At 36.9% G+C, this 26,387-nt stretch overlaps 1 protein-coding gene across 5 annotated transcripts in view; it reads left to right on the top strand.

Moving 5' to 3' along the window:
• EFCAB3 (EF-hand calcium binding domain 3) overlaps positions 1-26,387 on the top strand; it is an 84,393-nt gene that overhangs the window by 3,023 nt on the left and 54,983 nt on the right. For all 5 annotated transcript variants that reach the window (XM_070044527.1, XM_070044528.1, XM_060291041.1 and 2 more), the window contains exons 2-3: positions 11,887-12,024; positions 20,270-20,417. The gene's annotated coding sequence lies outside the window, so the exon portion shown is untranslated. The remainder of the gene's footprint in view (positions 1-11,886; positions 12,025-20,269; positions 20,418-26,387) is intronic.

Raw genomic sequence — 26,387 nt, 5'->3', positions numbered from 1 at the left:
GCAAATGTCAGAATATCATTCTTTTTTATGGCTCAGTAATATTCCATCACACACACACACACACACACACACACACACACACATCACATCATCTTTATCCATTCGTCTTTTTTCTTTTTTTTAAAATAAATTTATTTATTTATTTTTGGCTGCATTAGGTCTTTGTGCTGCGCACAGGTTCCTCCTTGTGGAGGCTTCTCTTGTTGCAGAGCACGGGCTCTAGGCGTGTGGGCTTCAGTAGTTGTGGTTCATGGGCTGTAGAGCACAGGCTCAGTAGTTGTGGCATATGGGCTTAGTTGCTCTGCAGCATATGGGATCTTCCTGGACCAGGGATCGAACCCGTGTCCCCTGCATTGGCAGGCGGATTCTTAACCACTGCACCACCAGGGAAGCCCTATCCATTCATCTTTTGATGGGCACGTAGGTTGCTTCCATGTCTTAGCTATTGTAAGTAGAGCTGCTATGAACATTGGGGTGCATGTATCTTTTTGAATTAGTGTTTTCATTTTCTTAGGATACAAACCCAGCAGTGGAATTGCTGGATCATGTTCTATTTTTAGTTTTTTTTAGAAACCTCCATACTGTTTTCCATAGTGGCTGCACCGATTTACAATCCTACCAACAGTGTACTTGGGTTCCCTTTTCTCTACATCCTCGCCAACATTTGTTATTTGTAGACTTTTTGATGATAGCCATTCCGACAGGTGTGAGTTGATTGGACTATTACTTCTTCCACTCTCCTAGATGACTATTTTGTAACAATGCCTCTCTCCTCAAACCTCCAGCTCCTCCTCTCACATCCTCATTCTCTGTTGATTACTTTGCTTCCTGTTTCACTAAGGAGACTGAGGCAATCAGAGATGATTTCCACAAGCTCCCACGACCACACCTACTCACCTACTCTACATGTAATTATGCCCAGTTACTCTGCCATGTCTCCTACTACTGTGAATATGTGCTAAGCTAAGGCCAGAGCCTCCCCTTCTGCCCTAAATCCCATTTCCTTTCTCCTACTTGAGAATATTGTTCCAGTAACTCTCCCCTCCTATATGATTAATTTTTGCTCCTCCACTAGATTATTTCTATTAGCATATGAATATTTCTTTATCTCTCCCCATCTTAAAACCTCATAACCACTCTGACCCCTCAGCTACTACCTCATTTCTCTTTCCCTTTATAGAATAATTCCTTAAGTCATCTCTTCTGGCTGTCTCCAATTTCTGTCCCCCATTCTCTCTTGAACTCACTCCAAGGACATTATTTCCGTATCATAACACCCAAATGGCTCCTCTTAGGGTAGTTGGTGTCCTCCATGTTGCAATATATATGTGTTGAATTCATGGATGGAGGGATGAATGGATTGGAGAAAAGGGATACGACTCTTTTCACTTTCCTTGGTTTTCCCTTGCAAGTTCACATATATGTCATAGGATTAAAAGAGTTAAGAAACAATTCTGTTGTCAGTTATGGGAAAGAGACACCCTGTGCTATTTTTTCTCTTACCTTGGAGAGACTTATGTGGTATCTGATTTATCCAGCAGATTGAGCCCTGCCAACTTTTTGATAATCTGATCAATAATTATGAAACAGTTCTTCCTTTCAAAATTTATTTAAATCGTGCTTACTCTGCTTAATTGAGTACTTTAATGACCTAAGAGCTCTTGGTGAGTAAGCTCAGTAGGGACAGAATTCCTTCCTCCCTTCCTCCCTCTTCCCTCCCCTTCCCTCCCTCCTTCTCTGCCTCTCTCCTTCCCTCCCTTCTTTCTTTCCTTCTTTTACAATATGTCTATAGCACTGTGCTTGGTTCTGTGAGAAATAATTCAAAGAATGATGAGATACCAGCCCATTCCTTAGAAATTTAGGCTTTAATTGGTGTAAGAGCTATACATGTGATAATTAAATAAAAATACAAGGCAAATGATTAATGCCAGTTGAATAATGAAGACAATAAGAAAAATGAAGACAGTAAGTAAGTGCTATGCCAAGAAGTTTAGAGTGGGTTGCTGGGGAAACCTGTACAGCCTTCTAATGTCTTCTGAGATAGGTATTTTTAATGTGGTTTCATTTTATTTTTAACATGTTTTGAATTCCAGGAATGTTGGGCATACCACATTCAACAGTAATTACAATAGCATTTACAGAAATAAATTATTTTAAAGTACTATCTCTCTATTAGACAGAATATTAATATTTGCAGTTCAACTTCACAATATGAAAAAGATACTAATAATTGCGACGAACAATGTAATGTCACTACCAATGTAATAAACCACTCATCAAATGTGACTCAGATATAAGTAAAAGGTATTGTGAAAAATTTGGGAAATTCTAAATTTCTAAAGTTGGTTATCACATTTACATAGTGTAGAACTGGCTAAAACAGTTTTTGTTTGCAATAGTATTGTTTTGAGAGGCAATGTTGTGTGGTGCTGAAGACCACAGGCTCTTGAGTTAGGCTGCCTGAATTCAAAATCTGACTCCACTGTTTGTTGGCTGTGGAATCTTGGGCAATTTGATCTAAGTTTTTATTTTCATCATCTGTAAAATAGAGAGAATGATAATTCCTTGCAAGGTAGTTTTCAGGAATAAATGAAATAATGCAGGTCAGAGTGTTTATCATAATGTCTCACAGTAAGTATTTAATAGCATTAGCAATTACTGGCTATGTTAGTAGTTCTGCTTAACTGGGCTTATTTGAATAAATACATATAACAACTTTCTGCTTTTCACGACATTTGAATTTGGATTTCTATTCTCCTCCTTATACTACAAAGGTAAAGTTAAGGGACTGGATGATCTCCTGTGATTTATGATCTATTAACTGCCTTTTCTAGCTTTTGTATATATATCTGAGTTGGGAAATGTCTATTAGGTATCGTACTATAAGTGAGTGTTACATTGAAAGAATAACTTAAGGTAGTTAAATATAATTACTTATGTCTCGTAAACAGGGATATGATTTTTTATTTTTCTCTTTTTTTGCAGGAAATTATTTTTTAAAATAAATTTATTTATTTGTTTATTTATTTATTTTTGGCTGCATTGGATCTTCATTGCTGCGTGGGCTTTCTCTATTTGCGGCGAGCGGGGGCTACTCTTTGTTGCCGTGCACAGGCTTCTCATTGCAGTGGCTTCTCTTGTTGTGGAGCACGAGCTCTAAGTGTGCGGGCTTCAGTAGTTGTGACACGTGGGCTCAGTAGTTGTGGCTCATGGGCTGTAGAGTGCAGGCTTAGTAGTTGTGGCACACGGGTTTAGCTGCTCCGCGGCATGTGTGATCTTCCGGGACCAGGGCTCAAACCCATGTCCCCTGCATTGGCAGGCGGATTCTTAACCACTGCGCCACCAGGGAAGTCCCTGCAGGAAATCATTTTGTGCTACTGTTCATTCACACTTGTTCATCAAGTTCTTTGAGGCCTTAAGGGCAGAATTTACCTCTAAACAGAAAGATGGAAACTAAAGTACATTTATTTTGCCAGGTATTTTTCAAAACAGTTTCTAAAGATTCCTTCCTTTTCTTTCTTAAAAATTAGTTTACATTACCTCACACCCATAATCAGTAAGCAGATTCATAGCAACATAGTCATATGATCTTGCTTAATAACTGAGGTGACCTTTGAACTCTTTTAGTGGATATATGTTGAACTCTCATCCCAGCAACCCATGTAGTATCAAGATATCTGTGATGTGTGATGAGAGTATTTTTTAGGAAAGGGACAGGGACAATTTTCCAGGAGACCAAAGGATTTAAACCTACATGAGAGGTTGTAGACAATGTAATTAATAACATGGCAGTCTAATCAAAAGGTAATTTAAAAGATACCAAGTTTCTCTAGCCCTCTTATCTGCGATTCAGGGGACATTCTTATGTATTGGCCAGTATTGTGTCAATAAAAACAAATCAGGACTTAGTATGGAGAGACTTTATTCAAAAGGATTATTGTAAGGGAGGAAAGAGACTATTGAAATAGGAGCGGTGTGTGGGGGGGGGAACTATTGCAATAGGGAGAACGCTGTGACCATAAGATCTGCAAGCATCTCCAAGGTTTAGGGAAAAAGGGTTTTCTTTTCTTTCTTTTTTGTTTTATTTTATTGTAGTATTATTTTTTAATTTTTATTTTATATTGGAGTATAGTTGATTAACAATGTTGTGTTAGTTTCAGGTGTACAGCTAAGTGATTAAAAGGGTTTTCTTTTATAGAGAGGAGTAAACAAGGCTAGGAAGAACTGGATATGGGGAAATGGAATGTTAGAGTGGAATGATCGGATGAATAGATCAGAGAATATTTTACTGAGAGGCCAGCCCTATTTTCTGGAGGGGTTGCATGCTGACTGGCTCAGGCTGAGGGTGGGCCAAAGTTCAGGGGCTTGGAGGAGAGAAGCTTAACCGAAGCCTAGTTAATAAGCATTTTGTCCTGATTAATTGGTGAGGATAAAACAGTTCAGCTAACCATTTATGAGGCAAAGAAAGGAAAATTTGAAGGTGCTTGGCCTTGTCATAGGTAAACAAGAGGGGTATGTGGTAAGTTTTATCTAAATCTTTTGAGGAGGGGTGGTTATTTCCAGTCAGCCATTATCCAGAACACAAAAGGGTGAGGGAATTCTTCTTTCACTGTTTTTCAGGAGCACAAGACTCAGGTAGAATTTAACATTGTCAGTTGAGAGTCTTAATCTTTTTTTTTTTTTCATATCTGAATATGGACTTTTAAAATTATTTTATTTTATTTTTTAACATCTTTATTGGAGCATAATTGCTTTACAATGGTGTGTTAGTTTCTGCTTTATAACAAAGTGAATCAGCTATACATATACATATATCCCCATATCTCCTCCCTCTTGCGTCTCCCTCCCACCCTCCCTATCCCACCCCTCTAGGTAGACACAAAGCACGGAGCTGATCTCCCTGTGCTATGCGGCTACTTCCCACTAGCTATCTATTTTACATTTGGTAGTATATGTAAGTCCATACCACTCTCTCACTTTGTCCCAGCTTACCCTTCCCCCTCCCCGTGTCCTCAAGTCCATTCTCTACTTCTGCGTCTTTATTCCTGTCCTGCCCCTAGGTTCTTCAGAACCTTTTTTTTTTTTTTTTAGATTCCATATATATGTGTTAGCATACGGTATTTGTTTTTCTGTTTCTGACTTACTTACTCTGTATGACAGACTCTAGGTCCATCCACCTCACTACAAGTAACTCAATTTCGTTTCTTTTTATGGCTGAGTAATATTCCATTGTATATATGTGCCACATCTTCTCTATCCATTCATCTGTTGATGGACACTTAGGTTGCTTCCATGCCCTGGCTATTGTAAATAGAGCTGCAATGAACATTGTGGTACTTGACTCTTTTTGAATTATGGTTTCTCAGGGTATATGCCCAGTAGTGGGATTGCTGTGTCATATGGTAGTTCTATTTTTAGTTTTTTAAGGAACCTCCATACTGTTCTCCATAGTGGCTGTATCAATTTACATTCCCACCAACAGTGCAAGGGGGTTCCCTTTTCTCCACACCCTCTCCAGCATTTATTGTTCGTAGATTTTTTGATGATGGCCATTCTGATTGGTGTGAGATGATATCTCATTGTAGTTTTGATTTGCATTTCTCTAATGATTAATGATGTTGAGCATCCTTTCATGTGTTTGTTGGCAATCTGTATTTCTTCTTTGGAGAAATGTCTATTTGGGTCTTCTGCCCATTTTGGATTGGGTTGTTTGTTTTTTGATATTGACCTGCATGAGCTGCTTGTAAATTTTGGAGATTAATCCTTTGTCAGTTGCTTCATTTGCAAATATTTTCTCCCATTCTGAGGGTTGTCTTTTCATCTTGTTTATGGTTTCCTTTGCTGTGCAAAAGCTTTTAAGTTTCATTAGGTCCCATTTGTTTATTTTTGTTTTTATTTCCATTTCTCTAGGAGGTGGGTCAAAAAGGATCTTGCTGTGATTTATGTCACAGAGTGTTCTGCCTATGTTTTCCTCTGAGAGTTTGATAGTGTCTGGACTTACATTTAGGTCTTTCATCCATTTTGAGTTTATTTTTGTGTATGGTGTTAGGGAGTGTTCTAATTTCATTCTTTTACATGTAGCTGTCCAGTTTCCCAGCACCACTTATTGAAGAGGCTGTCTTTTCTCCACTGTATATTCTTGCCCCCTTTATCAAAGATAAGGTGACCATATGTGCATGGGTTTATCTCTGGGCTTTCTGTCCAGTTCCATTGATCTATATTTCTGTTCTTTTGCCAGTACCATACTGTCTTGATGACTGTAGCTTTTTTCAGACTATTTTCTGAAGTCAGGGAGCCTGATTCGTCAAGCTCCGTTTTTCTTTCTCAAGATTGCTTTGGCTATTCGGGGTCTTTTGTGTCTCATGAAATTTTTTGTTCTAGTTCTGTGAAAAATGCCAGTGGTAGTTTCATAGGGATTGCATTGAATCTGTAGATTGCTTTGGGTAGTATAGTCATTTTCACAATGTTGATTCTTCCAATCCAAGAACATGGTATATCTCTCCATCTGTTTGTATCATCTTTAATTTCTTTCATCAGTGTCTTATAATTTTCTGCATACAGGTCTTTTGTCTCCTTAGGTAGGTTTATTCCTAGATATTTTATTTTATTTTTTGCAATGGTAAATGGGAGTGTTTTCTTAATTTCACTTTCAGGTTTTTCATCATTAGTGTATAGGAATGCAAGAGATTTCTGGGCATTAATTTGGTATCCTGCTACTTTACCAAATTCATTGATTAGCTCTAGTAGTTTTCTGGTAGCATATTTACGATTCTCTACGTATAGTATCATGTCATCTGCAAACAGTGACAGCTTTACTTCTTTTCCGATTTGGCTTACTTTTATTTCTTTTTCTTCTCTGATTGCTGTGGCTAACACTGCCAGAACTATGTTGAATACTAGTGGTGAGAGTGGGCAACCTTGTCTTGTTCCTGATCTTAGTGGAAATGGTTTCAGTTTTTCACCATTGAGAATGATGTTGGCTGTGGGTTTGTCATATTTGGTCTTTATTATGTTGAGGTAAGTTCCTTCTGTGCCTACTTTCTGGAGGGTTTTTATCGTAAATGGGAGTTGAATTTTGTCAAAAGTTTTCTCTGCATCTATTGAGATGATCATATGGTTTTTCTCCTGCAATTTGTTAATATGGTGTATCACGTTGATTGATTTGCGTATATTGAAGAATCCTTGCATTCCTGGGATAAACCCCACTTGATCGTGGCGTATGATCCTTTTAATTTGCTGTTGGATTCTGTTTGCTAGTATTTTGTTGAGGATTTTTGCATCTATGTTCATCAGTGATATTGGCCTGTATTTTTCTTTTTTTGTGGCATCGTTGTCTGGTTTTGGTATCGGAGTGATGGTGGCCTCATAGAATGAGTTTGGGAGTATTCCTCCCTCTGTTATATTTTGGAAGAGTTTGAAAAGGATGGGTGTTAGCTCTTCTCTAAATGTTTGATAGAATTCGGCTGTGAAGCCATCTGGTCCTGGGCTTTTGTTTGTTAGAAGATTTTTAATCACAGTTTCAATTTCAGTGCTTGTGATTGGTCTGTTTCTATTTTCTATTTACTCCTGGTTCGGTCTCGGAAGGTTGTGCTTTTCTAAGAATTTGTCCATTTCTTCCAGGTTGTCCATTTTATTGGCATGTAGTTGCTTGTAGTAATCTCTCATGATCCTTCGTATTTCTGCAGTGTCAGTTGTTACTTCTCCTTTTTCATTTCTAAAAGTCATCTCCCTTTTTTTTCTTGATGAGTCTGGCTAATGGTTTATCAATTTTGTTTATCTTCTCAGCTTTTAGTTTTATTGACCTTTGCTATCGTTTCCTTCATTTCTTTTTCATTTATTTTTGATCTGACCTTTATGATTTTTTTCCTTCTGCTAACTTTGGGATTTTTTGGTTCTTCTTTCTCTAATTGCTTTAGGTGTAAAGTTAGGTTGGTTATTTGAGGTGTTTCTTGTTTCTTAAGGTAGGATTGTATTGCTATAAACTTCCCTCTTAGAACTGCTTTTGCTGCCTCCCATAGGTTTTGGGTCGTCATGTTTTCATAGTCATTTGTTTCTAGGTATTTTTTGATTTCTCTTTGATTTCTTCAGTGATATCTTGGTTATTAATTAGTGTATTCTTTAGCCTCCATGTGTTTGTATTTTTTACAGATTTTTTTCCTGTAATTGATATCTATTCTCATAGTGTTGTGGTCGGAAAAGATACTTGATATGATTTCAATTTTCTTAAATTTACCAAGGCTTGATTTGTGACCCAAGATATGATCTATCCTGGAGAATGATCCGTGAGCACTTGAAAAGAAAGTGTATTTTGTTGTTTTTGGATGGAACGTCCTATAAATATCAATTAAGTCCACCTTGTTTAATGTGTCATTTAAAGCTTGTGTTTCCTTATTTATTTTCATTTTGGATGATCTGTCCACTGGTGAAAGTGGTGTGTTACAGTCCCCTACTATTATTGTGTTACTGTCGATTTCCCCTTTTATGGCTGTTAGCATTTGCCTTATGTATTGAGGTGCTCCTATGTTGCGTGCATAAATATTTACAATTGTCATATCTTCTTCTTGGATTGATCCCTTGATCATTATGTAGTGTCCTTCTTTGTCTCTTGTAATAGTCTTTGTTTTAAAGTCTGTTTTGTCTGATGTGAGAATTGCTACGCCAGGTTTCTTTTGATTTCCATTTGCATGGACTATCTCTCTATCACCTCACTTTCAGTCTGTATGTGTCCCTAGGTCTGAGGTGGGTCTCTTATAGACAGCATATATACAGGTCTTGTTTTTGTATCCATTCAGCCAGCTATGTCTTTTGGTTGGAGCATTTAATCCATTTATATTTAAGGTTATTATCGATATGTATGTTCCTATTACCATTTTCTTAATTATTTTGAGTTTGTTATTCTAGATCTTTTCCTTCCCTTGTGTTTCCTGCCTAGAGAAGTTCTTTTAGCATTTGTAAAGCTGGTTTGGTGGTGCTGAATTCTCTTAGCTTTTGCTTGTCTGTAAAGGTTTTAATTTCTCCGTCAAATCTGAATGAGATACTTGCTGGGTAGAGTAATCTTGGTTGTAGGTTTTTCCCTTTCATCACTTTAAATATGTCTTCTCACTCCCTTCTGGCTTGCAGAGTTTCTGCTGAAAGATCAGCTGTTAACCTTATGGGGATTCCCTTGTGTGTTATTTGTTGTTTTTTCCCTTGCTGCTTTTAATGTTTTTTCTTTGTATTTAATTTTTGATACTTTGATTAATATGTGTCTTGGTGTGTTTCTCCTTGGATGTATCCTGTATGGGACTCTCTGTGCTTCCTGGACTTGATTCACTATTTACTTTCCCATATTAGGGAAGTTTTCAACTATAATCTCTTCAAATATTTTCTCAGTCCCTTTCTTTTTCTCTTCTTCTTCTGGGACCCCAATAATTCGAATGTTGGTGTGTTTAATGTTGTCCCAGAGGTCTCTGAGACTGTCCTTAATTCTTTTCATTCTTTTTTCTTTATTCTGCTCTGCAGTAATTATTTCCAGTATTTTATCTTCCAGGTCACTTATCTGTCCTTCTGCCTCAGTTATTCTGCTATTCATTCCTTCTAGAGAATTTTTAATTTCATTTATTGTGTTATTCATCAGTGTTTGTTTGCAGAATTCTTTCCAGTGACCTGTCTTTTAGTTCACTGTTCCATTCTTCTGCTTGATCTAGTCTGCTGTTTAGCACCTCTAGTGAAATTTTCAGTTATGTGTTCTTCACCTCTATGATTTCTGTTTGGCACTTTTGAATATTTTCTATCTCTGTGTTGAAGTTCTCACTTTGTTCTTGCATTGTTCTCTTGATTTTGACGAGCATCTTTATGAGAGTTATCTTTTTTATTAGAGTTACGAGATTCTCTGTGTTGGAGTCTGTGCATTACACAAAGCAAGCACCTCTCTTAGTCTTCATAGACTGGCCTTATACAGGAGAATACCCCTACCAATTAGCCTAGCCAATATTCTTGGGACCTCTACCAACTCTTTCCTTCCCCAGGCTCTAGGACTGGCGAGACAGATGCTGGTCCTTTGGGAGGCCCTGAAGGAGTTGGGGTGCTGGATGCATGAATCAATTCTTTTGCTATCCAGGGGGAAGCTGAGAATTGGCATTTTATATCTACTCACTCTGTGCTGAGCAAGGATCATTGGCATTGACTGGCTTATGTCACCACCTCTGTTCTATCCCAGACTACTAGTCTATACTAGACCTATCAGAGCTCCAAGATTGGCAAGACAGAAGCCAGTCTTCTGGGGAGGCCTTTTAGAAAAGTTGGACTGCTGGACGTGTGAACCAATTTCTATCTTCCCCTGAGTGAAGCTGGGAGCTAAGGGGTCTCTTTCACATCATATGGTGCTGCAGTGGGGACAGGGTCTCCAGCAAAAGGGTGTCCCACATCTCCCTACTAGCTTCAATGAATCTGGTTTTGCATTCTCCTGGGATGTTAGAGCCTTTCAGTTAGTTTCTCATTTCTCACAAAAGGAATTTATCCATGAATTTTTGCTGAATCAGTGTGTGTGAGGGGAGAAGGGGAGTCCAGGGCTTCCTACTCAACTGTCTTGCTGATGTCACTCCTCTGTTGTTAACTTTTAAATGAGAATTACTTTCACCTGAAACTTTCACAAAATAGGAACATGGTGTCTTATTCCATGTATTTACACATAAGAATCATCTTTTTAAGAATCCTTTTAAGGATCATCTAGTTCAGAAATCATTTTGATCATTCTTTCTTTGTTTTGCAATCCATAATGACTTCCAGTGATTGCTTGAAGATTAACTACTGATAATGACTTTAATGCTCTCCACTGCCCAGCTCTCACTTTACCTATCCTAATCTACTAGAGAAAACTTATTTGAGTTTAATTTGTTCCAGAGTTCACATACACACATCTGTCAACTTCCTTAATCCATATAATTTATAAGTAATTTCTTTTAAGAAAGTTTTCAGTGCAGTAAAAATTTATCAGTTTAAATTTAATGGAGGGAATACTGCCCAAATTTGTGAAGCATACGTTCTAAAGTATTGTAAAAAGACATGTAGCCTAGCTGTTTTCAAGTAATAATTTATATTTACAGAAGTTAAACTAAGATAAATTTACTGATGACTGAGCCATGTATTGTTACAAAAGCTTATTCCAATTTATCATTTGAGAGTGAAGGTTTTCTACTTCTGTTTCTGCTACTAAGAAACAGACTGCTAGGGAATTTTAAATTGTTAGAGAATTAAATGGGGGAAATTATATAATATTTTTGATCCTATGTATTTTTAGTTGTGGTATTGTTAGTGCAATTAAATTGGCACTTCCTTAGATACAAATGCTATAGGAGAGTGGAATAATATATTTCATACTCTGATTTTATAACTTATTTTCTTTTTTTTAATTTTTAAAATATTTTCATTTTATTTATTTATTTTTTACTGTGTTGGGTCTTTGTTGCTGCATGTGGGCTTTCTCCATTTGTGGTGAGCAGGGGCTACTCTTCGTTGTGGTGCACGGGCTTCTCACTACGGTGGCTTCTCTTATTGTGGAGCACGGGCTCTAGGTACATGGGGTTCAGTAGTTGTGGCTTGCAGGCACTACAGTGCAGGCTCAGTAGTTGTGGCTCATGGACTTAGTTGCTCCATGGCATGTGGGATCTTCCTGGACCAGGGATCGAACCTGTGTCCCCTGCATTTGCAGGCAGATTCTTATCCACTGCGCCACCAGGGAAGCCCTTAATTTTCATATTATTAAAGATTCTGGTAATGCTTCTCACATATAACATTTCTGAAGTTTTTAATGTTTTGTTAGTGTGTTAGAACTAAAATTCGTCTTACTATTGGTGTTTTGCTTTTGACTTATATTTAATGCTTATTAGCATACTGCTTTATTTTCAGCATTGACTGATATCATCAAAGCTATTGATAAAGATGAAAATATTGATTATGGGGATCTGAATACTTGTCTTCAAAATTTTGGAGTTTACCTTTCTAAGCCAGAATTTCAGAAGATCACAGAGTTGACTGAAGCTGGCGGTAAGTGATATATTTTCAGGAAAATTGGGTTGATGCATGTGAAAAGAGGATCAGTTTGCTATTCTTTTCCTCAGAATGATGACTTTATAATCTTTGTTAGAAAAAGAGTCCATTAAAATTAAGCCAATACTGAAAAGTACAAAAATACTCAAAAGTACAGCAAGACACTCAAAATCTCATTGTCCAGAAATAAGCAGTCTTAATAGTCTTTTCACACCTTTTTTTCCTAGGCAAAAATGCAAACAAAAAGAAAGTAGGGTTTGTGATTTTGCTTTCTGATTGACAGAAGTTAGGACAAAAGGTATTAAGTGGGACAAAGAAGGACTGTTTATTATGTCAAAGCTGACAATTCACAATAAAGGTACCAATTTTTTTAGGTGCCCGTAGAACATAGCAGCAACTTTCCTAAAGAGAAAGGGTGAGCGTAAGGTAGAGGGGTGGGTGAAGTTATAGATGAAATAATAATGGCCATAAGTTGATAATATTTGCAACTAGGGAGAGTACATGAGTGTGCATTGCCATATACTTTCTTTTTAAAAAATTAATTTATTTTATTTATTTATTTTTTTGGCTGTGTTGGGTCTTCATTGCTGCACGCAGGCTTTCTCTAGTTGTGGCGAGCAGGGGCTACTCTTTGTTGCAGTGCATGGGCTTCTCATTGTGGTCGTTTCTCTTGTTGTGGAGCACAGGCTCTAGGCGCATGGGCTTCAGTAGTTGTGGCACATGGCCTCAGTAGTTGTGGTATGCAGGCTCTAGAGCACAGGCTCAGTAGTTGTGGCACATGGACTTAGTTGCTCTGTGGCATGTGGGATCTTCCCAGACCAGGGCTCGAACCCGTGTCCCCTGCATTGGCAGGTGGATTCTTAACCACTGCGCCATCAGGGAAGTCCACCATATACTTTCTATTTTGTATATATTTACAATTTTTCGTAATAAAAAGTAGGGGTGTGTGTGTGTGTGTGTGTGTGTGTGTGTGTGTGGTGTTGAAGGAGACCAGCTTTCCTGGATGTCAAGTCTCGTTATAAAGCTATAGTAATTTAAACAGTGTGAGAATGGCACAGGGATAGAGAAATTGACCAATAGGACAAGATAAGGAACTTCCAAATCTATCTACATACATATATGGCAACATATATAATGAGGTGTTAGATCACAGCAGGGAAAAGAAGCACCACTTAATAAATGGTGCTGGAATAATTATTCAAATGAAAAAAATGGAATTGGATCCTTATCTATATACCATATTCAGTAATAATTTCCAGATGTGAACAGTAAAAGTTTTAGGAAAAAAAGAAGAAAATTTTTCTGACTTAGAGTTAGGAGGGATTTTTTAAAAAATACAAAATCACTAAGCAGAAGAGAAAAGATTGATAAATTTGGTTACATAAAATTAAGAACTTCTCTTTAATAAAACATAATACAAGGAGAACAAGCCACAAACTGAGTAAAGATTATTTGCAACACTTATAACAGCAAAGGATTGTTGTAGAGAATATATAGGAAACCCCTATAAATTAACAACCCAATAGAAAAATGGCTAAATTTCAAGAACAGTCATTTCCAGGTGAAGAAACACAAATTGCTAATAATCATATGAAAAGCTTCTCAATATCATTAGTAATCAGGGAAATGCAAAATTTAGGTCACAGTGAGATAACTTTTTATACGCACTAAACTGGTAAAAATTAAGCTGTCTGTTAATCTAAGTGTTGGTAAATATGGTGAAAGTGATAAAACAACTTTGAAAAACGTAGTATTTTGTAAGGTTTTCATATCCCTGTGGCTTAGAAAAATCCATTTTTAGCTATAAATTCAAGGAAATCTCTTGCACTGATTTACAAGGAGACATATTCAAGAATGTTCATGGCAACACTGATCTTAATAACAACAAAAAAAGAAACAACATGATCAGTGACAGAATGTATAAATTGTGGTATATACCTTTGTTGTATAATGGAATATTAATGGTGTACACATGAGTGAAAATGAACATAGCAATATAGCATATGGATGATTGTTGGATATATAATATTGAATGAAAAAAGCAAGTCTCAGATCGCTATAGTGTAAAAAAAGCTTGAAAACAAAATTTAAAATAATTTATTTATCTGGTTACAAATTATATGTAAAAGAGCAAAAGATTGGTAAATTTTAAAAATTCAGTAATATTCTCTTTGTGGGGGAAGCAGGATAATGGAATGGGAAAAGCACAGAGGCAATGGTATTAATAATCTTCTTCAGCTGGGTGGTGGCTTCCCAGTGGTTTGGTGTATAATCACGCTTCATAACGATTATATGTTGCAAATATTTAGAAAGTTATATGTTCCTGTTAGGGAATGTAAATCTTAACTAACTCTATAATTCCCCCAGAACTTTTCAAGGTCTCTTTTTTTTTGTCTCCAAAAATTTGGCTAAGAATACAAAGTGATTTGGTGCTCTTTGAAGTAAACGCTCAAAGATTTTTAATATTGGGAATAGGAAGTATACTGTGCTGTATTTTTTACAGTGCATTAGAATTTTTTTTCTCAGTGGGGTAAGCAAAGGACTAGGGTTATCAAAAGCTCATTATATTTATATAAAACCTTTATATCTGGCCTTAGAAAATTCTTAGAAATATTTTATCCATTCTAACGTTGGGATATTATGAAGAGTTATACATAATCAAGGAAAGCCATTGTCTAGGTATAAAATGACTATTAAGATGTTTAATGGTTTCAACAGTATACTAAAGATATCAATGTGAATGTTAGCCTGATGTAGAAGAAACAGAGAGTCAAGAGAGCTCGCTTCTAATTCTTGATCTTGCATTTCCTACTGTGAACGTAGAAAAAAAAATCATATCACGTATGTGTTTTTTTAAAACATGTAAAATAACATACTAATTCTTTACCTACATTTTTTTATTTTGATGATGGCCATTCTGACTGGTGTGAGATGATATCTTATTGTAGTTTTTTTTTTTTAACATCTTTATTGGAGTATAATTGGTTTACAATGGTGTGTTAGTTTCTGCTTTATATTTACCTACATATTTTACTGAGTTGTTGCAAGACCAAGACAAGATAAGTTTAAAGTTAAAAATGTTGTACACTTGTGGCTAGAAGGATTTTGACAAATTTTCTTGGTATTTTCAGGGTTTAGCTTTTGCCTGTAAGTTGAATTGCTTTTCCCCCTTATACCCATATATCTTTAGTGGTTAGTATTAGCTGTTGGATATAATTATGTTATCTCCCTGAATATATAACTTATTTTATATAATTCAGTATTTATCATAATAATTTAATACTTGAAGATACTGAAGAAAATGTGTTATTTTCCCTTCAGAAACAAAAAAAGTGAATTTTAAAGAATTCATTGATACTATGATGAGCAACACGGAACGCTTCTCTGAAAAATTATGTTAGAACATCGTATCTTGTGCTTTTTGTGGACTAAATGGTTTGACAGATTTTAGAAGAGCTAGCCATCCTAAAGATCGTCAGGCAAATAAATGCCTGGCTTCGTGCTATGTTTGATCTTAATCTTCTCCATTACTGATTCCTAAATCTAGAACTTCCACATGCAAATGAATTGAAAGCTATCATAATCTTACTGTTCAACCTCATACTTTATTATAAAGAGCTAGAACCACATATATGAAATTCATATTTTGGGAAGGTTTAAAATGTTTTCTTACTTTGGGAAAGTGATGCCATCTAGTGACCATAGCTGAGTACTATAATGCAGAATTTCTGGTTTCAGCTATTCATATTTTTTTTCATCTTCCACTTTATTCAATAACATTTATTGAACCATTACTATGTACCAGATTATATGTTAAGCTGTGAGAGTGCTAAGGTGAAGAAGACAGTCTTTGTCACTAAGAAGCTCACTGTAAAAAAATGTAAGGTCATATATGTATATTGGAGTGAAATTAGTACTTTGAAGATTGGGGCTAAAAGTAGGAATGCGTTGTTTTGTGCCACATATTAGGTAATAGTGCACTTTAAGTAACAGCTATTTTTACCTTATATATCAATTTAATTTGTCTCCTATACAAGGAAACACAATTGATTAATTGGATGCAAGGATTATTTGCATTGTCAGGCACTTTTCCTAGGAATTTCAGTTTCATGGAGATAAAAAATTTTATTAGCACAGGGTTGTATAATATCTTATTCATATCTGTAGTTATATTTCCTTTCTCACTTTTTTTCTTCAAGTACTTTTTTAATTAAAGTAAATGCCAATAGAAAATAATTTTAATGAAACCATTTCAAGCACATCCAATGACTGGACATATATTTTTACATTGTGTACTCATTCAGATTTTATGTAAGCCACTTGATCATTCCATGTGGCTGTCATAGAATTTTAGTTTTTATTCTTTTATCTTGGTTTTTATTCATTTACTTACTTTTATTTTTTGTAGTTTACAAGATAATGGCTATAATTCCTTGTGCTATACAATATATCTTTGTTGCTTATCTATTTTATACATACTAGTTTGTATCTCTTAATCCCATACAGCTGTCTTGTCCCATCCCCTCTTCCCTCTTGCCTCTCCCCACTGATAACCCCTAGTTTGTTTTCTATAACTGTGAGTCTGGTTTTGTTCTTCTGTATACATTCATTTCTTTTATTTTTTCAGATTCCACACAAAAGTGATTTCATACAGTATTTGTTTTTCTCTGTCTGATTTATTTCACTAAGCATCATATTCTCTAGATCCATCCAAATTGCTGCAAATGGCAGAATTTTGTGCTTTTTTATGGCTGAGTAATATTCCATTGTGTGTGTGTGTGTACACACATACCGTTTCCTCTTTATCCATTTATTTGTTGATGGACACTTAGGTTGCTTCCATATCTTGGCTATTGTGAATAGTGCTGCTATGAACATTGGGGTGCATCTATATTTTGAAATTAGTGTTTTCTGTTTTTCCAAATATATACCTAGGAGTGAAATTGCTGGACATATGGTAGTTCTATTTTAGCTTTTTTAGGAACCTCCATGCTGTTTTCCTCAGTGGCTGCAACAAATTACATCCCCACCAACAGTGTACAAGGGTTCCCATTTCTCTGTATCCTTGCCGATATTTGTTATTTGTGGACTTTTTGATGATAGCCATTCTGACAGGTGTGAGGTGATATCTCACTGTGGTTTTGATTTGCATTTCTTTAATAATTAGTGATGTTGAGCTTCTTTTCACGTGCCTTTTAGCCATCTGTATGTCTTCTTTGGAAAAACCTCTATCCAGGGCTTCTGCCCAATTTTTGATTGGGTTGTTTTAAACTGGTAGTCATTTAAGTTCAAACACATTCTAAAAGGTCTACAGTTTTTACTCACCTCCCCCACATTTTGTGTTTTTGATGTCATATTTTGCATCTTCATGTTTATCTCTCAACTGTTTATTGTACTTACAGTTGCTATTACATTTTTTTCCAGGTGGTATTCTTCTGTATCACTTTAGTCTGCCAATCATTCCTTCTAGTATTTTTTTTATTTCAACTATTGAATTCTTCATTTCTGATTAAGTCTTTTTTATATTTTCTAGTTCCTTGTTAAAATTTTCACTGTTCATCTATTCTTTTCCCTAATTCAGTTAACATTTTTATTACCAATGCTTTGAATTCTTTATCTGGTAAATTGTTTATTTGTTTCATTATTAATTTTTTTCAGGGGTTTTCTTTGGCTCTTTCAATTGAGAGCAATTCCTCTGCCTTTTCATTTTGCTTAACTTTCTCTGCCTCTGTTTAGGTAAAACAGTTACCTACTGTGGTCTTGAAGGGGTTTTCTTATGTGGGGGCATCCCTATACAGACAGGGTGTGCACAATACCTTTGGTGGGAGAGCTGGATTTGGCATGGACACAGGTCACATCTTTTCTCAGAGTGTGCTGGTAGCTATCACCTCGTAGGGGTGGGGCTAGAGATGGAGGGGCTAGAGATGGAGTGAGGTGTGAGGTAGGACTTCTCTGCTCAGTGGCCATCCCTGCCCTATCAGGGCAGGGTTTGATCCCAAGTTGCTGAAGCAGAAGCCCTGAGGGTTGGGCCAGGCCTGGCTCTGTTCCCTTTAAGTGTGTGCTTTCCCTTCTTCCTTCTCCGGGACACTTGCCTGAAAGGGGAGGAGAGCTGAAGCAAGTGGAGTCCATGCAGGTTCTCGGCTTGTATCGATCTCAGACAGAGGTCTGAGGTATCTCCAATATGCTGCCTGTGCAGGGGCCAGCAATTGTTTCCGTCACTCCACTCAGATGCAGTATTGGGTGCAAGTCTACTTTGTCCTTCACATCCAATCACTGCCCCCAGCCTCCACTGCCCCCACCCTGTTGTGGAGCCACACCACAGGGCAGGCGGGGCCTGTGTGGACTCTCAGGGTGTATTGGGGGTGAGCTGTGGTAGAGTGGCCACCCTCAAAGAACTGGACTGTTCCTGATGTGTTGCTTGCGTAAGCACCAGCAAATATTATATTTATTGATATTCTTAATTTAGTATTAGAATATGTTTTATTTTTGAGGTTGAAGGGGAATCTGGCTATTCTCAGTCTACCATATTGCCAGTTCTCTCTTTAAAAGCACTCATTCAGGTTTTTGACCTTGCCACTTCATACTAGCTTTTTACGAAAAGTTAAATCTCATCTTGTTAAATCCAATGGTCAATTTTCTGTCTTCATCTTGTTTACCTCTAGCAGGTTTTAATATGTTTCTTCTTAAAAATTTCTCTTCTTCTGTCTTCTGTGACACTGTAGTCTCCTAATGTCCCTCTCATCTTATTGGCTCTTCCTTTAAAAAAAAATGAGATATAATTGACATTGTGTAAGTTTAAGGTGTGCAATCTGTTGATTTGATACACTTATACATTGCAGTATGATTACCACCGTAGTGTTTAACTAACACCTCCATCACATCACATAAATATTATTTCTTTTTTGTGGTGAGAACATTTAAGATTTAGTCTCTTAGCAACTTTCAAGTGTATAATATAGTATTAACTATAATCACAATGCTGTGCATTAGATCCCCAGGGCTCATTAATCTTCTAATTGCAAGTTAGTATCCTTTGACCAACATCTCCCCAGTTCCCCCACTCCCCAACCCCTGGTAACCACCATTCTATTCTCTGTTTCTATGAGTTCTGCTTTTTTAGATTCCACATATAAGTGAGATCTTATAGTATTTGTCTTTCTCTGTCTGACTTATCTCACTTAAAGTAATACCCTCAAGTCCGCAAATGGCAGAATTTCCTTCTTTCTCGTGGCTAAATGATATCCCATTGTATATATACCCCTTCCTTTTTGGTCTTGTTTGCTGGCTGCTTCTTTTCTGGATGACTTTTAAATATTAGTGTGATCCCAGATTCCATTCTGAGTCCCATTCTCTAAGGCTTTTCCTGAGTGATCTTATTGCTTTAAAATAATATCTGTATCCTTTTGACACCCTATTTATTTATCTCAAACTTAATGTGTATGAAAAAGAATTCTTATTCTTTCCCTGGTCTTCCCTATATCAGCTGTTGATACCACTCTCCACCCAGTTGCTCAGGTCTCAAACCTATAAGTTCTTCATGGCCCCCGCCCCCTTAGACTGTTATTCAATTCATCATTAAATACTCTCAGCTTCATGCTCAAAATGTATCCTGTATTTGTCCACTTCTCCTTATCTCTATCACTTTCACCCTTGTTGAAACCACTATCATTTTTTTGTGTGTGAGCTACTACAATAGCTTCCTAACTGCTTGATCTTCAGAAAGTTCGTTGTCTACATTGCAACAGAGTGATCTTTTATACTTTTGTAATATGATAACTTCACTCCCCTGTTAAAACTTTCCAAAGGTTTTCTATTGAAATTTTAATCAAACAAAATTTCCTTCCATGGTCTGCAGTGGTATATTAAAGAGGAAGTAGTTATCCAGGAAAGAATTTTTTGGGGAATAGCAAAAGCTATTTAATTCATGGTTTTATCAGTTGGACATGTTTGTGAATTCAGCCTTTTGTAAATCTATAGTTCAATGAAAGTTATTCTTTATAATGATTATTTAGGGGTGCAGACATTATAAGTTCTTGAAATATTTTATAATCTTCAAAGATATACTTAATTTTGTGTTATTTTATTCTGCTTTAATATTTGAAAATTGGCAATTAATTTATACTGTATTTGTTATTCTTCTTAACCATAAAAATCTCAGTTCCTAACTATTCCAGATAATAGTTTGCTGTATTAACTTCTTGGACAAGTATGTTGTAAAACTTGTGTTTTATGTACCCTTTAGTATTTATTGCCTGATGCTATTGAAAACCTCCACAACCTTAGCAAAGAGAAGATGAGTGCTCCTGACCTGTGGAATACTCTTTCTAGTTTGAAAAGTAATTTAAAAAAAGATGAATTCCTAGCTGCACTGAAATTAGCAACAGTTGATGGTGAGTATTCCAAATACTAAAATTAAAAGATATATGGTTTTATCTTCTGTCAGTCTTTATTTGTCCTTGTATCTGATTGATATGCCAATATATACATTTAGGAAATATAAAGAAAGCTCAGATTGTTTGTCCTATAGAAAAATATTAATATCTAATATATTATTACTCTACACTGATCAAATACGTATTGACTGTAACTGGATGAGGCCAGCAAGTTTGGCTTCTTGCTGATTGAAAGGCCAATACTCAAGAGACAAGTGTTGGTGGAAAAGGAAAAGTTGTTTTATTTGGGAGGCCAGCAACCTGGGAAGATGGTGGACCAATGTCCTAGGACCATCTCCAAGTTGTTGGTTAGGAGACAAAGGTTTTACAATCAGTGTCGGGGAGGGGGCTGCAGGGCGTGTGAATGGCTTGTGCACAATCTCGGATTGGTCGGTATCAAGGTAAAGTTTCAGGCAACACCAATCCTCTGGCTTTAATTGGTTTGGGTTCTATGTGCTTGCATAGCAGTTTTCATCTGAGGGGTGTCTGCTTCCTGTAAAAACAACTGAGGAATATGTGTTAGGCCTTTATCAATATCTTCAGGGAACTGGGAGCTCAGTGACTCTGCTATGTGGCTGGTTTGTAGTCTAAATTATTACCAGTTTCCTGACCCAACAGATAGCTATTCTTTGTTTTTACATCTTCATATTTCATATTCATTAACTTTTTTTTAACATCTTTATTGGAGTATAATTGCTTTACATTGTTGTGTTAGTTTCTGCTGTGTAACAAAGTGAATCAGCAATACGTATACTTATATCCCCATATCCCTTCCCTTTTGCATCTCCCTCCCACCCTCCCTATTGCACCCCTCTAGGTAGACACAAAGCACCGTGCTGATCTCCCTGTGCTATGCAGCTGCTTCCCACTAGCTATCTGTTTTACATTTGATAGTGTATATATGACCATGCCACTCTCTCACTTTGTCCCAGCTTACCCTTCCCCCTCCTGGTGTCCTTAAGTCCATTCTCTATATCTGCCTCTTTATTCCTATCCTGCCCCTACGTTCTTCAGAACCATTTTTTTTTTAGATTCCATATATATGTGTTAGCATATGGTATTTACTTTTCTCTTTGTGACTTACTTCGCTCTGTATGACAGATTCTAGGTCCATTCACCTCACTACAAATAACTCAATTTTGAGTTATTTTGAGTCAGTTTTACTTCTTCTCTTACGATTTGAATTCCTTTTATTTCTTTTTCTTCTCTGATTGCTGTGGCTAACACTTCCAAAACTATGTTGAATAATAGTGGTAGAGTGGGCAGCCTTGTCTTGTTCCTGATCTTAGAGGAAATGGTTTCAGTTTTTCACCATTGAGAATGATGTTGGCTGTGGGTTTGTCATATATGGCCTGTATTATGTTGATGTAAGTTCCCTCTATGCCTACTTTCTGGAGAGTTTTTATCATAAATAGGTGTTGAATTTTGTCGAAAGCTTTTTCTGCATCTATTGAGATGATCATATGGTTTTTCTCCTTCAGTTTGTTAATATGGTGTATCACATTGATTGATTTGCATATATTGAAGAATTCTTGCATTCCTGGGATAAACCCCACTTGATCATGGCGTATGATCCTTTTAATGTGCTGTTGGATTCTGTTTGCTAGTATTTTGTTGAGGATTTTTGCATCTATGTTCATCAGTGATATTAGCCTGTATTTTTCTTTTTTGTGACATCTTTGTCTGGTTTTGGTATCGGAGTGATGGTGGCCTCATAGAATGAGTTTGGGAGTATTCCTCCCTCTGTTATATTTTGGAAGAGTTTGAGAAGGATGAGTGTTAGCTCTTCTCTAAATGTTTGATAGAATTCGGCTGTGAAGCCATCTGGTCCTGGGCTTTTGTTTGTTAGAAGATTTTTAATCACAGTTTCAATTTCAGTGCTTTTGATTGGTCTGTTTCTATTTTCTATTTATTCCTGGTTCGGTCTCGGAAGGTTGTGCTTTTCTAAGAATTTGTCCATTTCTTCCAGGTTGTCCATTTTATTGGCATGTAGTTGCTTGTAGTAATCTCTCATGATCCTTCGTATTTCTGCAGTGTCAGTTGTTACTTCTCCTTTTTCATTTCTAATTCTGTTGATTTGAGTCTTCTCCCTTTTTTTCGTGATGAGTCTGGCTAATGGTTTATCAATTTTATCTTCTCAAAGAACCAGCTTTTAGTTTTATTGATCTTTGCTATCATTTCCTGCATTTCTTTTTCATTTATTTCTGATCCAACCTTTATGATTTCTTTCCTTCTACTAACTTTGGGTTTTTTTTTGTTCTTTTTCTCTAATTGCTTTAGGTGTAAGGTTAGGTTGTTTATTTGAGATTTTTCTTGTTTCTTGAGGTAAGATTGTATTCCTGTAAACTTCCCTCTTAGAACTGCTTTTGCTGCATCCCATAGGTTTCGGGCCATCCTGTTTTAATTGTCATTTGTTTCTAGGTATTTTTTGATTTCCTCTTTGATTTCTTCAGTGATCTCTTGGTTTAGTAGTGTATTGTTTAGCCTCCATGTGTTTGTATTTTTTGCAGTTTTTTTGCTGTAATTAATATCTAGACCCATAGTGTTGTGGTCGGAAAAGACACTTGATACGATTTCAATTTTCTTAAATTTACCAAGGCTTGATTTGTGACCCAAATCACAAATCTATCCTGGAGAATGTTCCAGGAGTACTTGAGAAGAAAGTGTATTCTGTTGTTTTTAGATGGAATGTCCTATAAATATCAATTAAGTCCATCTTGTTTAATGTGTCATTTAAAGCTTGTGTTTCCTTATTTATTTTCATTTTTGTTGTTTTGTCCACTGGTGAAAGTGGGGTGTTAAAGTCCCCTACTGCTATTGTGTTATTGTTGATTTCCCCTTTTATGGCTGTTAGCATTTGCCTTATGTGTTGAGGTGCTCGTATGTTGCGTGCATAAATATTTACAATTGTTATATCTTCTTCTTGGATTGATCCTTTGATCATTATGTAGTGTCCTTCTTTGTCTCATCAGTCTTTATTTTAAAGTCTATTTTATCTGATATGAGAATTGCTACTCCAGGTTTCTTTTGATTTCCATTTGCATGGAATATCTTTTTCCATCCCCTGACTTTCAGTCTGTATGTGTCCCTAGGTCTGAAGTCGGTCTCTTGTAGACAGCATATATATGGGTCTTGTTTTTGTATCCATTCAGCCAGTCTATGTCTTTTGGTTGGAACATTTAATCCATTTACATTTAAGGTAATTATCGATATGTATGTTCCTGTTACCGTTTTCTTAATTGTTTTGGGTTTGTTATTGTAGGTCTTTTCCTTCTCTTGTGTTGCTGCACAGAGAAGTTCCTTTAGCATTTGTTGTAAAGCTGGTGTGGTGGTGCTGAATTCTCTTAGCTTTTGCTTGACTGTAAAGATTTTAATTTCTCCATCGAATCTGAATGAGATCCTTGCTGGGTAGAGTAATCTTGGTTGTAGGTTATTCCCTTTCATGACTTTAAATATGTCCTGCTACTCCCTCCTGGCTTGCAAAGTTTCTGCTGAAAGAGCAGCTGTTAACCTTATGGGGATTCCCTTGTATGTTATTTGTTGCTTTTCCCTTGCTGCTTTTAATATTTTTTCTTTGTGTTTAATTTTTGATAGTTTGATTAATATGTCTTGGCTTGTTTCTCCTTGGATTTATCCTGTATGGGACTCTCTGTGCTTCCTGGACTTGATTCACTATTTCCTTTCCCATATTAGGGAAATTTTCAACTATAATCTCTTCAAATATTTTCTCAGTCCCTTTCTTTTTCTCTTCTTCTTTTGGGACCCCTATAATTTGAATGTTGGTGCATTTAATGTTGTCCCAGAGGTCTCTGAGGCTGTCTTCAATTCTTTTCATTCTTTTTTCTTTATTCTGCTCTGTGGTAGTTATTTCCACTATTTTATCTTCCAGGTCACTTATCCGTTCTTCTGCCTCAGTTATTCTGCTATTGATTCCTTCTAGAGAATTTTTAATATCATTTATTGTGTTGTTCATCAATGTTTTTTTGCTCTTTAGTTCTTCTAGGTCCTTATTAAACTTTTCTTGTGTTTTCTCCATTCTATTTCCAAGATTTTGGATCATCTTTACTACCATTTCTCTGAATTCTTTTTCAAGTAGACTGCCTATTTCCTCTTCATTTGTTTGGTCTGGGTTTTTACCTTGCTTCTTCATCTGCTGTGTATTTCTCTGTCTTCTCACTTTGCTTAACTTACTGTGTTTGGGGTCTGCTTTTTTCAGGCTGCAGGGTCGTAGTTCCCATTGTTTTGCCCCCAGTGGGTAATGTTGGTTCAGTAGGTTGTGTAGGCTTCCTGGTGGAGGGGACTGGTGCCTGTGTTCTGCTGGATGAGTCTGGATCTTGTCTTTTTGGTGAGCAGGACCACGTCTGGTGATGTGTTTTGGCGTGTCCTTTACCTTATTATGATTTTAGGCAGCCTCTCTGCTATTGGGTGGGTTTGTGTTCCTGTCTTGCTAGTTGTTTGGCATGGAGTGTCCTGCACTGGAGCGTGCTGGTTGTTGAGTAGAGCTGGGTCTTAGTGTTGAGACAGAGATCTCTGGGAGAGCTCTCACCGATTGATATTACGTGGGGCCAGTTGGTCTCTGGTGGTCCAATGTCCTGAATTCGGCTCTCTCACCTCAGAGGCTCAGGCCTGACAGCCGGCCGGAGCACCATGACCCTCTCAGCCACACAGCTCAGAAGAAAAGGAAGAAAAAAAGAAAGAAAGAAAAATAAAATAAAAAGTTATTAAAATAGGGCTTCTCTAGTGGCACAGTGGTTGAGAGTCCGCCTGCCGATGCAGGGGACACGGGCTCATGCCCCTGTCCAGGAAGATCCCACATGCCGCGGAGCGGCTAGGCCCGTGAGCCATGTCCACTGAGCCTGCGCGTCCGGAGCCTGTGCTCCGCAACGGGAGAGGCCACAACAGTGAGAGGCCCGTGTACCGCAAAAAAAAAAAAAAAAAAAAAAAAAAGACGGGAATTCCCTGTAATGCTGCCAGGAGTTTCAGTGCAGAGGAAGACTGTGAGTAATAGGACAAACTCCTGAAATGACCAAGTCAATAAGTGACAATAAAAAGAAAGCCATAAATCTCAAAAGAGGAAAGGTTTGAGTATTGTTGGAAAGCAGCAATTGGAATCTAGGAGAATGCCAAGCCTAAGGCAATGGAATATAGAATAATGAGTAGCTTTCTCTAAAAATAAATAAATAAATAAAAATTTTAAATTTTAAAAAAATAATAGAAAAGTCTATTAGGAGGAGGCGAAGTTCAGTTAAGAAAGAAGGTAAGAGTCTTCAAGGAGACTGATGATACAGAGAAATTCAAAGAGTCCAAGAGGGCACTATAGGAAGGGTGGAAAAGAAAGCTATCAATGGAAAGAAAATTTTGAGTAGTAAAACACTCAAATATAGAGAGAGCGTAGAAATTTTTGAGGTGCTTACATTTTAGAGAGTGGAAATAATACAAATAAAAGATATGGTTAGAATAATAACCTTGAGGCAGAAGACCGATGTCTGTCAAAAGCCTGATCAAGTTAGCAGACTGGTAAGATGCTCTGTGTGTCTGAAGAGCCATTCCTTTGTCTGGTTACAGGGGAATATTAGGACTCCTGTGGTCCAAGGCTTCACAAAAGTGTTCTGAAGCAGCTTGGGGAAAACAACCCTTGTGGACATTTCCTCCCAGGCCCTTGTGCAGAAGCTCGCTAACTCCCCAGATACTCTCCTACCAATAGTAGCACTGCAGAGTTTTCTTTTGCAGGAACTGGAAATGATTAGGATGTCCAAATTGCCTGCCTAAACTGCATCTCTTTTTTTTTTCCTAGGTTTATTGAGCTGTAGTTGATATATAACATTGTTTAAGGTTAAGGTATACACTGTGATGATTTGATACATGTATTTTTACCACAATAAGGTTAGTTGACACATCCTTCACCTCACACAATTACCATTTTGTTGT

The sequence above is a fragment of the Globicephala melas genome, chromosome 20 (assembly GCF_963455315.2).
Source record: "Globicephala melas chromosome 20, mGloMel1.2, whole genome shotgun sequence".
In the NCBI taxonomy this organism is placed as follows: domain Eukaryota; kingdom Metazoa; phylum Chordata; class Mammalia; order Artiodactyla; family Delphinidae; genus Globicephala; species Globicephala melas.
Note: the sequence above shows the minus strand (reverse complement) of the source record. Positions and strands in the feature narration are given on the sequence as shown.